The 17,135-nt window shown below is 38.5% G+C and overlaps 1 protein-coding gene across 3 annotated transcripts in view; it reads right to left on the bottom strand.

Annotated features, from left to right (window-relative positions):
* The window catches only part of LOC103472534 (semaphorin-6D-like), a 177,980-nt gene that overhangs the window by 128,861 nt on the left and 31,984 nt on the right, over nucleotides 1-17,135 (bottom strand). For all 3 annotated transcript variants that reach the window (XM_008422234.3, XM_008422236.3, XM_081613038.1), the window contains exon 2: nucleotides 14,477-14,595. The gene's annotated coding sequence lies outside the window, so the exon portion shown is untranslated. The remainder of the gene's footprint in view (nucleotides 1-14,476; nucleotides 14,596-17,135) is intronic.

The following is a 17,135-nucleotide window of genomic DNA, read 5'->3' as shown; positions in this document are numbered from 1 at the left end:
ATCGTTTGTTTAGAATTAAATATTTCAATAGAGTCTAAATTGCAACTGAATGCAAGTTAAACTGATGGCTAAATGACATTTCTCACTCAAACCTTCTCTTCCAGGTATTTTCACTGGAAGTTTTTCATCATTCATGCGTGATTTTGTTTACATAAAAACAAGCATCTTATCTTCCACACTCCGTTTTTGCTTTTTGAATAATCACTAAAATGCATCATTTTCCAACCGACTAGTTACTGTGAAGATATGAAGCCTGGCCTGTAAATAAAGAAACCCAACAACTTGGTACCAGTTCAGCTAAAGCAGCTTCTATTACAGAAATTCCACATAAATCTTGAAGAGGCCATTTTAAAACCATTAGCAACAAAGAGCAGAGTCAACAGACGTACATTAGAGCTGTGCAGGAAACATTCAGAGTCGTACATCACAGGCGTTGGTGGGGAGGGGTCAGAGGGCATTAGAGCGTTTTTCAACAGGGGGGGGATTAGAAACATGGGGGAAACAAGGCAGGAGGAGGAGGAGGTCGAATCTTATTGTGTTTAATCTTAAAACAGACGTGAGGCCCCACCCCAACACCGCCAACTGGTCAAGGTCACACACCAACACACACACACACACACACACACACACACACACACACACGGACAAGAAGATTAACCCTTTCAGCCATTTAAAGTCGAGGAAACGGAGACAAGTCAGAGTAACAATCTGAGACGGAGATTCCATCATCATCACCACATGACCTCATCCAGACCGAGGGAAGTCGGGAATATTAGTGAAAAACATAATGTTTGGTCCAAACTCAATTTGAGGCAAAATCTAAAACTTATCCATATACAGCGCATGACCAAATATTACATTTTTTGATTGAAACATATTTATTACTAATTAGTAAAGCATGTTGTAATGGGGAAAAAAAAACATAAAACACAAACACCAAAAACTTATTTTTGCATTTAAAGTCCACCATATGCAACATAACGAGTTTCATTTTAGTAACCCGTTTAATTCAGATTTACTAATAAAGTGTTTTAACGTGACCATAGAAGGAAGCATGGCCCTTATTCTGGATGCTGCTGCAGTCGGGTTAACGGTGTGATTACACATGGCTGCTCCCTGGAGTCAGACTAACAGGAAGGTTTTTCAGCTACTTGACAGCAGAGAAGCAACTCGAGGTAGGGGATACTGGGCCCAGTCATCTAAATCAGCTCTTGGGTTAATGTCGAGGTGCTGAGACATGTTTTTGTTTCCGCAGCATTTCCGTTTACAGGCACAATTTCCACAGTGCTGCACACTCGAGCCAACCCTGGGGTTTGGACTTTTCTGCACTAAGAAAAGAAGACAACTGGAATGTTACACCACTCTGACTTCAAGATTGCTGCTGGTTTAACATATTTCTGCTGTGTGTGTGTGTGCGTGTGTGATTCACTGTGCGTTGGGGCGACTCAGGCCTTCACCAGGACAAAGATCAGATAATCCCTCCTGCCCTTAATCCCTGATCGGGGAGAGGAACAGTTGGGAAACGCAGAGGGGGCCCAACATGCTTCAAATGTTTGGGGTGAAGAATAATCTCCAGCCAAAAAATGTCTATAGAGTGTTTACAAAAGTACTAAAAGTGTGGGTTTATTTTTATTAATTTATAACTGCTGCTGTTTGTCTTTTAAATATGCAGAATGTTCTGGTAAAACTAAAGTTTCAGTTTTAAAAGCTACATCAAGTTTACACTTATGGTATGAATTCTGTTATATACATTAGGGACCTTCAGCAGTGAAGTCTCCTTAGGAGGTTATAAGTCGTCAACCAGCATATTTTTATGTCAAAAACAAATTGACATATTCGACTTTATCAGTGATGTTGTTCAACTCACTGCAGTGCATCAAGAGCTGATGCAGTCTTATTATGTTCTTATTCTGTACACCATTACATAGAGACATAAAGTAATAGTTTGCCTTTTGTAACATAAAAGTTAGATTGAGAAATTGTTCAAAATCTCCGTGAAAATGATCCTACTGCAAACTGTAGGGTTAAATTAGAAGAGCAGCCATATGTTCTTCCTGGGATTCGGTCCATCTGGTCAAAGCTGCCAGATCGGTTCATTTCAGGGATGTAACAACATTTAACCGACGAGACGATATCTTTGGTTTGTACGAACAGGATAAGAGCTTGGCACCATCTTTTTCCAGAGTTGTGGTAAAGATTTAATGAACTACAAAGTGCATTTTCACAAAAACTTGATTTGTTCCAATTACCACTTGTTTAATGTGGCTCCAATGCCAACAGAAACCTTAAAAAAACCTCTTACCTCCTCTGTATTTTACAAACAAAATAAAGCCAACATAAATCTCAAACCGTTTCAAAGTTAAAATATTTTAGGTTTTAAACCTAGAGCTGATCAAACTTAGTAAACACTTGAAAAAAAAAGATAACTTTTCAACCAGTAGGAGGAAACATACGAGATGACAAGTTCAGCTTCATTAAACCCCAACGGTTAGAAAGCTGCATTCTCACAGAGCCTCCAAATCATTTCCATGTTATCCGTCAATGTCAGCGTTTCTTTTTCCTGTAGAAGCCCAGAAGTGCCAGCACATAAATTATTTTTAAAACCGTCGTGTTGCATTAACACTTTTGTAGCCAAGTGTTGTCAGGCAGAGAGTAAAGAGATTTCATGATCAGTTAAAGAGCAACTTCCGTCCAAGTTTCAACATAAAAACATGGATGCTGATAACTGCTTATGTTTATTTTCGAACTATTATATGCCAACAAAAACTTTATAGACTTTTCCAACAAAAAGTTCATTTTGAGAAACGCTGAGACGTTTCACATAATGACTTCGAGTGACGTCAAAACTGATTGGCTTTTAATATCCACACTAACCAGCAAAGAGGCAGTTTCAATAACTTAAAAGCTGGTTGTTATCAATTCCACCACTACATTCAACCAATACTTGACTTTTAATTACTTTGAATTATTTTTAATCACTCTAATGATGCAAGGTTTCTTTTAAAATTACCCAAAACATCAACGCCAACTTTTACCAAAAGAAAAAGCTTTTCAAGCAGCTCGTAGGAGTTGGTGTGAAACTGATTTCATTAGTAATTTTAGGGGTGTCTGTTGATACTTGGCCTCTCAGAAAGAGGTGCTGGTTGGCATCTGATTCTCCATCTCAGCGAGGCGGGACAGGAGGAGAAGCAGGAGGAAACGAACCAAAGCAGCATTTGGTATTTTGGTTTCGTTGAGTGTTTTTATTTGGCAGCACAGAAAGTGAAACTCGACTGTCAATAAAACCAACATTTGGAAAGTTGTGTCTGTTGTACAGCAGCCAAGAGGGTCAGCCAGAAAATTTGGAAAGCTTTTATTTTCACAACCCACACACCTCTTGAGTTGTGGAGATATGAAACTGAAAGGATTATTTAGGTAATTATCTGATTATTTTTCTACACTCTAAAAAGTGTTTTTGGGCTGCAGTTCATCTTATGGACTTATTTACATTAATTTCATTTAATTCTTTTGCTTTTGCTATGAAAACTTACTTTTTTGTGTTCATTTAACTCAAAACTTACAAATCTTTAAACCTAAAGGAGCTTTTCACTTTGACTTTACTTAAAACAATTGAGATCAATGCCAGTTTCGTATCCTATGTCTGACCAACTCAATTTATTATGATCATCCAACTCAAATCATTAAGTCCTTCCAACTCAATTTGCCAAGTTTTTATAACTTAATTCATAAGGGGGTTTAACATGACAAATTTAAGTCACTCTCAACTCAAATCATTTATTTTCTTCTAATAAACATTTAAAATATATTTGACTTAATTCTACAGAAAGTCAACTCAAATTTTTAAGTAGTTCCAAACTAAATTTAAATACTCTTTTTACAGTGTCATCTAAATACACAAATCTTTTCCTTAAATGACCTTTTTAGTTTGACTTTACTTGAAATAATTAAGTTCAATACCACATTTGTATCCCTCGTCTGACACCATGACTCAAGCTTACAGGGACAGATTCCCGTGGCTCTGTGGGTAGAGTAGTCGTCTTGTGATCGAAAGGTTGACGGTTCAATTTCAGCTCCCTCCTGCCACATGCCAATGTGCCCCTAAATAAATGTGTGGATGTGACTCTAGTGTAAAGTCTTTCAGTGGTCAAAATGAATGGAAAAGCGCTATATAAGTTTATTTACCATTTTTGAAGTAAACTAAATGATTTGAGTAAGACTGACTTAAATCTGTTATCTTAAACATACTTAATAAATTTGTTAAAAATAAATTGGATTGAGTTGGATTATAATATATTAAATTGGTTAAACTTAATAAATTAAGTTGGATAAACGTAATTGAATTGCTCGTCACCTACAGAAGCAATTCAATTAAGTTGGCTCAACTATTTTCTTTTTAGAGTGTATTTAGCTTTAAAAATACATATTTCCAGTCAATTTCATTGTAATAACTTAGATTTTTTTATTCAAGGTTTTTGTTTAAAGCCAATTTCCAGGGTTTTCTTTGTTTTTCTTTTGCAATACAGTTCTGTCAACGAACCATGACCTCAATTCCTTTATATTTATAAACCTATCTTAACTTAAAATATAATTTCCCTTCAGTAAATTCACAGTAAGTGAGGCCATATTATAACACTTAAAATGCACAAAAAAAGGAAGTGAAGATCTTTGTTCTGACTATATGTAAAACCAATAACCTGCTCACAAGATCAAGTGATGAAAGAAAAAAGTTGTGTGGTGTCACATCAGTTCTAAGCTCAGCTTCTTCTGCTGTCACTCGCGTAAAAAAAAAAAAAAAGACAAAAAACTGAAACAACAAACACATTAAATAGACAGCGTCTGAGTTGGAGGCAAATATCAAAGACGCTCCCAGTTGGAGTTTGACGAAGTGAAGTAAAAATAGAAAGAAAGTCGGTGTTATGACTGCTCCTGTCAAACGAGATGCAAGGAGGAGAGCACAGAGTTTCATCAACCCCGTTTCATCACGCACACAAATAAGACATCACTTTCTTAAAGGAATTATTTTGAGATCATTAGGATACAAACATAATTTACTGTACTGCCTATGAATGTACACACCACCTGTAGCTCAACTTTTTAAAGATTCAAAAATGTATTAAACATTCACATCTTCCTGATAAATACGCTAAAGTAAATTGCACTGATTTCAATGATTAAACATAGACAGAAGCAAGATTTATATACCAAACTAAATGTAAAGTTTGATGCTTTGCACTATGAAGTAAAACTAAGAAATCATCCTGGAAGCAAATTCTCTAAGGCCTAAAGAATTATTGCTGTGGAATGTGAAGGATGACGTTGAAGTACAGCCACCAGGAGATGCATTTCATCCCAACCATGATGAGTCTTCCTCCTGCAAGCCGCATTATGTGATGCAACAACCAGTAGCTGAATGAATGTATCTGGAGCTTTAACCCCCTTGTGTCACTGTTGAGCCTCACTTTACACTGGGATCCTGTGCAGTTTGAGAAACGGTGCACATCGCAGCATTTGATTTGGTAGATAAGCAAAAAGTCAAGAGACATCGGAAACAGATAAGCACCATTACATAAATGTTGCATCAAACCCCATTTCCATCATGGGAAAAAAGTGGAGGAGTTGAAGGAGTGCAAATACCTCAGCGTTCACCTGCACAACAGGCTGGACTGGAGTTGCAACACTGAACAAGAAGGGACAGAGCGGACTGTACTTCTGGAGGAAGCCAAGATCTATGAAGGTTTGCAGCAAGAAGCTGCAGATCTGCTGTTGAAACTGTCATCTGTTGGGACTTAAAGTTCAACAACCCGACACAGAAGGCCGATTCTGTTCTGGAGACGATGGTGCAAAGATAGATTCTTCATAAAAATAAAAAAGAACTATTTTGCTTCACTACAACAGAGTATCTTCAGTCAGAGGCTACTGATCGCTGTAATACAGTCTGCTACAGGAGATCATTCCTCCCTAAAACCAGCATCTAACAACTCGGACAGAAATCTGAGTTACAACAACTTTTAATTTTCTTTTGAGATCAAGTGTTTTCAATTAAACTGAATTGCACCTCATCCTTTCCAGATTACTGTTCTGCTAACAATCTTATTGATTTTATCCATTTAAAATGTAATTTGCAACCATGTGCCATGATGCTTGGATCTGTGACAGGAAATCGTGACTAGGACATTTCAGCAATCAAAACATTTTCTTGAGATTGAGTTGGCGTTTAATGAAAGAAGTTTTTGACAGGATGATGTGGAAACAAGCTACAGAATTGGAAGACTATACATTAGTTAAACAAAAACAAAAACATTGAGTAAACAAACATTATGAAGGACATCATGCCCCCATTACCACATCAGGCCTCCCTAGAGGGAAACTTTCACAACATCACCTTAAGGCTTTATTATGGAGTTTGAGCAACTTGTAGGACTATTACTCATGCTGCTTACGAGTCTGCTGAACAGCAGCTTTCACTTGGAGACATACAGCAATTACTGTACACTCAGAGCATTTCTTCTTTAGGAGCAGTGAGTTCCCACAATGTAGTGTGTGCCAGGAAAATGGTTCCCACAATGCATCAAATACAGAATACACACCTACACACACCCACACACAACAGGCTTTTAGTGGCTTTGATGAACCAGTGATGTCACTCATGCACTATGACATCACTGATGACTGTGATACATCACCCTTTAATACCAAGTTCCACAGAGCAACTCATTTGACCTACATGTCAGAAGACCGAAAATCAATTTCACATCCTTGTACTTTAGAGCAACAAATGAAAACAATGTCTAGAGAAGAAGGTAGAGACGAAGATGTGATGGGCGAGCTTGCCAGCATTTTTCAAGAAACAATTGTTGATGACGGCTTGGACAGACTGGAGAAAGAAAACCGCGAATTAAAACATATCGTGGAATGTCTTCGTAGTAAGCTCGAGCGATCCAAGTCGTGTGCAAATGCTTGCTGGGATAGAAACCTGCAAGCAAAATATGATATGGCAGCCAGCCGAAACAGAGAACTCCGTGCGGAACATGAGTCGGTTCGTGCAGAACTTGATAATATGGAGCGCGAATATGAAAATACCAGAGATGAGGGGCGTCTTTTAGAAACCTCTCAAATATCTCTGAAAAGAAAACTCAAGGAGATTCTGGTGGATTTAAAGACGGCACAGAGGATCCTGGATGAAAACTCTGGAGAGCAGGAAAATCTTCGTAAAGAAATTAACATTCTCATGAGCCTGGATGCCTTTTGTAATGAAGATCTAGAGATGTTAAACAGAGAGAACATGGTTTTGTGGCAGAGAAATGCTCTGCTAAAGTCGAAGATAAGAGAACCAGGAGAGGAGGGCAACCGGGGACAACGTTCGGTTCTGAGGAAAGTGGGTAACTGGGCATTTACCACTTTAAAGACGATGTATAAGTCGGGAACACTGAGGTACTGGGTCCCACCGTGGCTGGTTTAGTTTCTCTGGTCAGTCTTGAAAACTGTTGCCTTGATCTTACTGGCTGTTCCTGAGTCGCTGGCTGTTCACTAAATCTCACTAAACTGCATTTAATAGAGGTGTGTCGATCGATCGGCCACTGATCATAATTGGCCGATTTTCGTGAAAAAGTGCATGATCGGTGATCGGCGATCATTGGCTCTTGTTGCCGATACCGATCACCTGCATCTCATTTCTCAGCCTGCCTGTGCAGCTGGTCTCCTCTTTCCTTCACACTGCGCAAACGCGTAGCAACAAATCCTAAGCAATGTGGAACTATAACGCACTGAGTGAATGGGGACGTTTGGATTTTGCGGCGGAAAATTGAAGCAGGTCAAAATGCATCAACACAATGAAGCTAATACGACATAAAAACAATGCCATACTTAATGGAGTTTGGCTACATCGAGGCTCACTGCAGTAAAAAAGACATTTGGAGGATCAGATAGCAGGTAAAGCAACGCACAGCTGACCGGATTAGCATGACGGTCAGAAAGCTAAACAAATAACCCGCAAAATTATTTAAGTATTCGAGCTGCGATGTAAGACGCTGGTTCTGCTCTCGCTGTTGAACCGCTGCTACGCGCTACAGGTAGTAATATTTTACAAACGGAGCGCCGCTTCTGCTCCACCTGGTAGTGACTCTCACACCAAACCTCTGCTTAAAGCTGCAGCATCTAACTTAAGAAAATACATTTTACATACGTATTAAAACTTACGCTGTCCTAACATGAGACAGATAATCTCTAAAAAAATAATCGATCTCCTCCCTGCTCTGCATAATTACTCTGCTCAGTCAGAAACAGCCACTCACAACTAGCAGTAATCAGCTAGCCGCCATGCTATCAGGAAGTTTTCATTCAGTAACTCAGGATTATTAATTGTAATGGATCCTGTATTTGCCTTTGAATGTTAAGTTTTATACTTGAATTATTTTGGCAATGTTGAGAAGTTTTATTTTGACTCTTTGCATTATTTAGCCTCTTCAGAGCCTTCATATGTTTTCAGTCTGTTAAAGATAGTATTACCAATAGCAGTACAATTTGCACAATGCCAGTTTTGTTTTTTCTTGGAAAAAGTAATTAAAAAGTTGTTGTCTAGGTTAATTTATGGTTCTTTTTCCATATAATGTAACCAGTAGTACTTATGATAAAAAAAATAATAATAATAATGTGATCGGAATCGGCAAGAAAAAACCTGATCGGCACTTCTCTAGTATTTAACATGTGAATTACAGACATACAGCATCTTCCTAACGTATTCATACCCACGTGTAGTCAGTTTAGGTGGCCAGCCATGTTTTGGTCAAATTACAGTTTTTCCAGATGCTTTAAACATCTCTACAACTTTCACAACAAGATACACACACACACACACACACACACACACATACACACAGTCGTGTTTTCATCACTTGTGGGGACTTTGCATCGACTTCCATTAACTACAGCCTCTAACCCAGGGGTGCCCAAACTTTTTGAGACCAAGATCTACGTTTTCTCTCACCAGCCGCCTGAGATCTACCTCATGACACAAAGACATAAAAATAGCAAATTAAACTCTATTGACTTATTTTATATGTGAATATACATCAGTTATAGCAGAAATAATAAAGTGACAGAAAACCTAATCCAGTTTCTTCCTCAGTGAGATTCTGACACTGGGAGCAGCTTACTGGTTTCTCAGTCAGAAGCTGGTTGCAAACCTGACGCCAGCAGGTGTCAGTCAGTCAGTCAGTCATGGTAGATCTGAAATTTGATTTTTCTCAATATGAGAAACTACAGATTGATAGGAAGAACCAAAGAGCCCAGTAAGGGTAAAGGCAAATCTTCTGAAGTCGGGATATAATTAATTTAATTTCACATAATTATCGTGGTAGAATTTGTTGAAACTTAATTAGATATATTTGTCCTATTTGATGTTTGTTGTGACGTATAGTCACGAACGAACGAGGTCGTTAGTCCAAGTTTGTCATTTATTGAACGTTCAGAAACTACAGCAGGTGTAATGAGCCACAGCAAAGGTAAACAAAGGTAAAACAATCCGAAAAGACGATCAGCTCAAAACCACTACTACCCTCTTTATCTGTCCCCCCCACCTTCACTCTCTCTATTTTTTTTGTCGGTTAAGCACACCCGTTGCCGTGGCAACCACCTGCGCTTAAGCAGAGCAAAGATTATATTAAAAACACAACATTCAGTCCGTTACATATCAGGTTTCCAGGCTTGATGTTTATTTCTCGATTATTAATAAGCCTCTCATGAACACAGCGGTGGTTAAATAGCTAATTTAAACTCCTGCTTTGCTCGTCCGTCGGTCTTTGAGTCGCCTTTTTTTTCTTAATTTTTTTTTGTTAATGGAACCGAAACGCACAGAATTGTGCAACACCTTGTTGAAACAATAATTACTGATTATTAATTTTAACATGTTTCGTTGACTTTTTATAATTATTCTTTTTTAATGAAGCTACAAACGTTTAGGATCTTGGTGAATATTTTTGATAAGCCTGCAGAGGAGGAAGTGCTGGACTCAGCGTCCTGGCGGCGTTCAGTTTGTCACCTGCTGCCGAGATCGACTCAAAATCTTTCCGCGATCGACGTATTGAGCACGCACCCCTGCTCTAACCCAACCATAATCCTAATCCTATCCCTAACCATTACATACCTAACCCCCACCTTAACCTTTACCATAAACCTAACCATCACAGACCTCACCACTAACCCAAAAACAACAATTTCCCTCTTGGGGACCAAGAAAATGTCCCCACAAGGTGAAATGGTCCCCATAACCCCACATTGTAGACAGAAATAGGTTCCCATAAGGATATGAAAACCTGGTACACACACACACACACACACACGTTTGTTTCGCTGTCTTTGTGGAGACTTTCCATCGACTTCCATTCATTTCTACAGCCAACCAAAACTTAATTCACAGCTTGGACCTAAACCCCTAACCCCAAAACAGCATTTCTTCTTTGGGAGCAGTGAGTTCCCACAATATGGTGTGTGCCAGGAAAATGGTTCCCACAATGCATCAAATACAGAATACACACCTACACACACCCACACACAACAGGCTTTTAGTGGCTTTGATGAACCAGTGATGTCACTCATGCACTATGACATCACTGATGACTGTGATACATCACCCTTTAATACCAAGTTCCACAGAGCAACTCATTTGATCTACATGTCAGAAGACCAAAAATCAATTTCACATCCTTGTACTTTAGAGCAACGAATGAAAACAATGTCTAGAGAAGAAGGTAGAGACGAAGATGTGATGGGCGAGCTTGCCAGCATTTTTCAAGAAACAATTGTTGATGACGGCTTGGACAGACTGGAGAAAGAAAACCGCGAATTAAAACATATCGTGGAATGTCTTCGTAGTAAGCTCGAGCGATCCAAGTCGTGTGCAAATGCTTGCTGGGATAGAAACCTGCAAGCAAAATATGATATGGCAGCCAGCCGAAACAGAGAACTCCGTGCGGAACATGAGTCGGTTCGTGCAGAACTTGATAATATGGAGCGCGAATATGAAAATACCAGAGATGAGGGGCGTCTTTTAGAAACCTCTCAAATATCTCTGAAACGAAAACTCAAGGAGATTATGGCGGATTTAAAGACGGCACAGAGGATCCTGGATGAAAACTCTGGAGAGCAGGAAAATCTTCGTAAAGAAATTAACATTCTCATGAGCCTGGATGCCTTTTGTAATGAAGATCTAGAGATGTTAAACAGACAGAACATGGTTTTGTGGCAGAGAAATGCTCTGCTAAAGTCGAAGATAAGAGAACCAGGAGAGGAGGGCAACCGGGAACAACGTTCGGTTCTGAGGAAAGTGGGTAACTGGGCATTTACCACTTTAAAGACGATGTACAAGTCGGGAACACTGAGGTACTGGGTCCCACCGTGGCTGGTTTAGTTCCTCTGGTTAGTCTTGAAAACTGCTGCCTTGATCTTACTGGCTGTTCCTGAGTCGCTGGCTGTTTACCAAATCTCACTAAACTGCACACACTGACTATTTAATAGAGGTGTGTCGATCAATCATAATTGGCCGATTTTCGTGAAAAAGTGCATGATCGGTGATCGGCGATCATTGGCTCTTGTTGCCGATACCGATCACCTGCATCTCATTTCTCAGCCTGCCTGTGCAGCTGGTCTCCTCTTTCCTTCACACTGCGCAAACGCGCAGCAACAAATCCAAAGCGATGAGGGATTATAACGCATTGAGTGAATGGGGATGTTTGCATGTTGCAGCGGAAAATTGAAGCAGGTAAAAATGCATCAACACGACGAAGCTAATACGACATAAAAACAATGCCATACTTGACGGAGTTTGGCTACATCGAGGCTCACTGCAGTAAAAAAGACAAATGGAGGATCAGATAGCAGGTAAAGCAGCGCACAGCTACAAACACTCACCTGGATTAGCATGACTGTCAGAAAGCTAAACAAATAACCTGCAAAATTATTTAAGTCTTCGAGCTGTGATGTAAGACGCTGGTTCTGCCCTCGCTGTTGAACCGCTGCTACGCGCTACAGGTAGAACTTGTTTCTACCTGTGCCTGTATTTCACAGACGGAGCGCAGATTCTACTCCACCTGGTAGTGACTCTCACACCGAACCTCTGCTTAAAGCTGCAGCATCTAACTTAAGAAAATACATTTTACATACTTATTAAAACTTTTGCTGTCCTAGCATGAAACAGATAATAAATAATCGATCTCCTCCCTGCTCTGCATAATTACTCTGCTCAGTCAGAAACAGCCACTCAGAACTAGCAGTAATCAGCTAGCCGCCATGCTATCAGGAAGTTTTCATTCAGTAACTCAGGATTGTTTATTGTAATGGATCCTGTATTTGCCATTGAATGTTAAGTTTTATACTTGAATTTTTTTGGCAATGTTGAGAGGTTTTATTTCAACTTTTTGCATTATTTAGCCTCTTCAGAGCCTTTATATGTTTTCAGTCTGTTAAAGATGGTTTTACCAATAGCAGTACAATTTGCACAATACCCGTTTTGATTTTTTCTAGGAAAAAGTAATTAAAAAGTTGTTGTCTAGGTGAAGTCATGGTTCCTTTTTCCACATAATGTAACCGGTAGTGTTTATGATAAAAATAATAAAAATAATTATGTGATCTGCATCGGTGATCGGCCCTCATGGGTGATCGGTATCTGTATTGGCAGGAAAAAACCTGATCGGTACATGTCTGGTACTAATGTAGCCTGAAGAGTGGTTTCTAACCAGTTACATATCCAGAAACATCATCTTTACCTGCTTAAAGCATTCACACAAAATCAGAAATGCATATACAAAGTGTTCCTTTCTCAAACGTCAAACAATTATGTTGATGGTTTCCCATCAAGATCTCTCCAATCTAAACATTTTCCATAATGTCTCAATTCTGAAAATATACATTTCTAAAATATGATAGCAATCAAAATATTCCCCAATCCTTCAGACGTGTTTTAGCAGCAGCTCCAACAGCTTTCATCCTAATAAATGTTCTGTTAAATGTATTTAGAGGGAAATATGTGAAGCAGAGGTACCTGGTGATTTATCACATGAAAACCTGTTCATCATCTTTCCAGGCTGTGTGAGAAACATTCCCAACACATCAGCTGCAAAAAAGTGAACTGAATATCTTAACAGAGTGGAAATAATTTTGCTGAAAAATGCAATGATCCAGACATAATGACATGAAGAAATTAACAGCGGGAACTAACAAAACTAGTATTTCAGTGACAGATAATACCTTGCTGTTCTTTGTACAAAGGTCATCACCTCTAAACAACTGTGCAGAAACATTTTTTCTCATGCCCCACATTTCTACAAACTTTTTTTTTATGCAACAAACCTAAACGACTCGTCCAGATTCCCTTGATGTTAATTAGCGACACTAAGCCCCTAAACGAAACTCACTTCACTTATAAAATGCAGAAGCTGAACCAACTCCCATCTGAAAACACTATTTTTATCAAAACCACTGGATACAGTCTTCACCTCTCATCCAGAAATGAACTGAACTGTGCTGCATGCGTTTTACAAGTTCAAGCAGGTCTTTAACCTTCACTTTTCCCACGAGATATCTGCAACGATTCAAAGTAATCTGGGACTAGTCCAACTCCACACACACACACACAGAGAGAGAGATCCTGTAGATTATATTCACATTCACACAGAGCAGGATTCATAGCAGGCAGCTGTGTGAACCTTCCACTAAGATGCAACACGTGCCTTTCTTAGAGCAAATTGCTTTTCTTGGACTGAGTTCAGGAAAACTATTGATTCTAAAGAATGATCTACACACAAAAGAATTACACAGAGAAAGATGTTATAACTAACCTTGTGAGGTTCACCGTTCTGTCCAGTTTGAATAAAGAAACAATGCATTCCCCATGCATGAACTGAGATTCAGCAAAAACAACCGGAACAAAGAAAGCAAACAGCCAGAATCTATTCAGATATCTCTTGTTTCATGTTTTCTCCAGTTGACTTTAGGGTGAAAGTCATGCTTGAATGAAGATGCATGCATCAAACTCTATAAGCCAAACAGAACTATAAGAGCAAACAGTAACTTTGTAAACCATCTAGAGCACATTACCTCAGTGAACATCACAGCTAAAAAACTTATGTGAATAAATCGTGAGCACAATATGCACGTCAGGTTTGGTTCCAGCTTCCTCTCGTCACACGATGAGCCACTGCACAAGAAAATCTGTTATCTGTGTATAAATGTGCTCATTTGTGATTGTGAATGGATGAATGTGTCTGGATGGTCAACATGACTGGAATGGGGCTATAAAAATTCAGTTCATTTATATACAGAGATTTCATACAATGAAGCAGTATTTTATACTAACACAAACATGTTTAAGATAAAAATTCTGATACAGCAGGAGTTACAGATTAAATCAGGAGTAAGATTCACAAACTTCAGCCCTCTAATACAAAGAAACACACAATAGGAACAATAGCAACAATCTCCTTACCTTAAACATGGGAGTGTTAAGCACAGGCAGCGTCGGAGCAGAACCAGTGACGGAGCGAGACGCTACCACAGCCAAGGGAAGGCCGTTTCCGTCCCGATTGTCCCTGTGAGTTTATAAATCTGCAGAGAAGAAGAGACGGTGCCAGGAGTGAAATCAGTGTTATTTTACTTTCACCCCGATGCACAGTAGGATTGGTTCCTGAGAACTGGGACACGGATATCAGAATACGGAGACGCTGGGCTGATCATGCTCACGGTTGGAGCAAATATCAGGCGCCACTTAGGTAAGGTAATTTTATTTAGGGCATTTTCAGCAACAAGGCAATTAAAAGTGCTTTACATTAATTAAAATGAAATGCAAACAAAACAAACCATAGGAAAGACAAAAAGAAGAAAGTTAAATCCTTTAACACCAACTAAAACGTGTCAGCGGCAGATCGCATCGTCACAAGAACTGGGAGGTGCGCTTCTTTCTAGGATCATTTGTCTGCTTCCCTGTATGAACATTTCCACATTCGATGAGTGACGAGCAGAATGCCCTCACTGCATAGAGGCAGGTTTAATGTTGGTAGGTCTAAAAACAACTTGAATTACTAGTCAAGTTCACAGAAGCACCATGTTTGCACAAAGTACAAGCACATATACAGTTTTTAGTTTGCAGCTCAATTCAGCACCAATTCATCTAATCTCAAGCACACTAGAGTAGTTTTCTATGTTAGAGGAAAGTTTTGCCAGTAGTCAATAATTTAACAGCTCGAGATGGGAGAAAATACCAAAATTAATCAAATTTGAACAAAGTAAAATACCCAAATTATACAGAGTTAATAAAAAGCTATCAGTCATTTTAAAATTACAGATTAATTCATCTCAACTAAAATGTGCAACACCACATTTTCTCCTTCGAAGTTATTCTGACTGAACTGAGACATTTTTATTTCTAGTTCCTCATTTTTGACTTTCTAAACAATCAAGGTTTTTATTATAATTACATAAATATAAGGTGACTAATTTGACTAGAAGTGACACTTTAAACATTTTTTGCATGTTTGTCACTTCAGAACATGAAACTAATTTAGATACAAGTCAAAGGAAACAAGTTAACACAAAATCCAGTTTTTAACTGGATGGAGTTTTTCATTAAAAGGAGAAAAAATCCAAACCTACATCATGCTGTTTAAAAAAGTGACAAACGTTTCAATCTTTACCCTAATTTACCTAGAGGCATATCTGGTCTTGATTCTCAAAGGTGGCATTGATCAAGGTGGTGTGTGAATAATTGAGGGTGCGTGAAAAACTCACTCTTTCATAAATGGTTCAAGTCTGCTTTTGCATTTCACTGCAAAAACCAACCAGCCTCAGAGAGAATGCAACGGGTTTGCAGAAATAACTAATGAGCATCAAAGTCAATAGATCCATGTTTTCCCATATATAATCTACATCTTGTTCACCTTTTCACACATGCTACAATATTTTCTTTTAGAGGGAACATTTAAATAATGCATCCTGTTCGATAGACGCTGCTAAAATGTTTTATCCTTCACCCATGCAGATTGACAAACGTAATGCAAATTAAAATCAGATTCATTTTGCCACCTTAAACATCTTTACCTTGAAATTATCATTTGAAATCTGAATTCATTCAACACAAAAGTCAGACATTCAAACCTCAAGTCAAAAGTGACTCCAGTTGTATTTTAAAAGTTGTTTTTTTTTTGTTTTTTTGCTCAGTGCTAGAAATCCCTTTGCCTCAGTATGCTTACTGTGAAACAGACAGATGACTGCTTCATGGTTTTTATGTATTCTAGATACAGACTTTATGCACCAAAAGCAGCTCTTTGAACTGAGCGAAAATATTTAACCACCTGAGTGAGAAGTAAAATACTGGGAATCAGGCCTCCAGCTCGGTTACAAATTGGAGGTGCTCAGAGTCTGCTGGCGGCAGCTGAACTTCCAGAGCAACAACATATTAAAGTGGAACTTACCGCAACTAAATGTAGTAAAATAAAACCGAATGGGCTGCTGAGGGAGTAAGCTAGTTTACCCTGATGGATTGCAAATGAAAAATATCTTTTAAAAAAATCACTTGACTCTGTAAAAACAAACAGAACAGCTCAATTTGCAGCAACTGATGCTCAGATATCAGAATAAATAAGTGTGCTTCACTTCATAATTATTTTATCTTATGAATTTCACACAACTTGCATAATATGTCACTGTGTTTGTTGCCATCTCACTTTGAATCTCAGCTCTAATTATCTGCCTTGTGAGGCAACAATGAATTTATAGTGAGCATGAAATCGCATTGCAGTCAGAGTTACCAAGAGGCAAAGAAGTTTTCACCATCCACCAAATCCTATTTATACATAAAAAACAAAACTGTGACAAAATGATACATGCCTCCTTTTAGTTACAGATTTTAAGAAAAATAAGTTATTGAAATCAACCTGTCTTGCAAAAATAATACAGCTAAGATCAGTGATAATGATTCAACAGCTTCCTCACATTTTGTTGATTGAAGCAAAACAAGCGGACGTTTTTTTTCAATGGATTCGGCCATGTTTAAAACACAGTAGTGGCAGTGTGATGATCTGGTATCAAAAACAATAAATTACACTTAAACATGCAAGAGTGGTGAAAAAAGGTTAAAAAAAAAGAAAATA

Source organism: Poecilia reticulata, chromosome 11, assembly GCF_904066995.2.
Source record: "Poecilia reticulata chromosome 11, P_reticulata-male-v2, whole genome shotgun sequence".
NCBI classification, from domain to species: domain Eukaryota; kingdom Metazoa; phylum Chordata; class Actinopteri; order Cyprinodontiformes; family Poeciliidae; genus Poecilia; species Poecilia reticulata.
The sequence above is the reverse complement of the archived record's forward strand: the minus strand, read 5'-3'. Positions and strand labels throughout refer to the sequence as shown.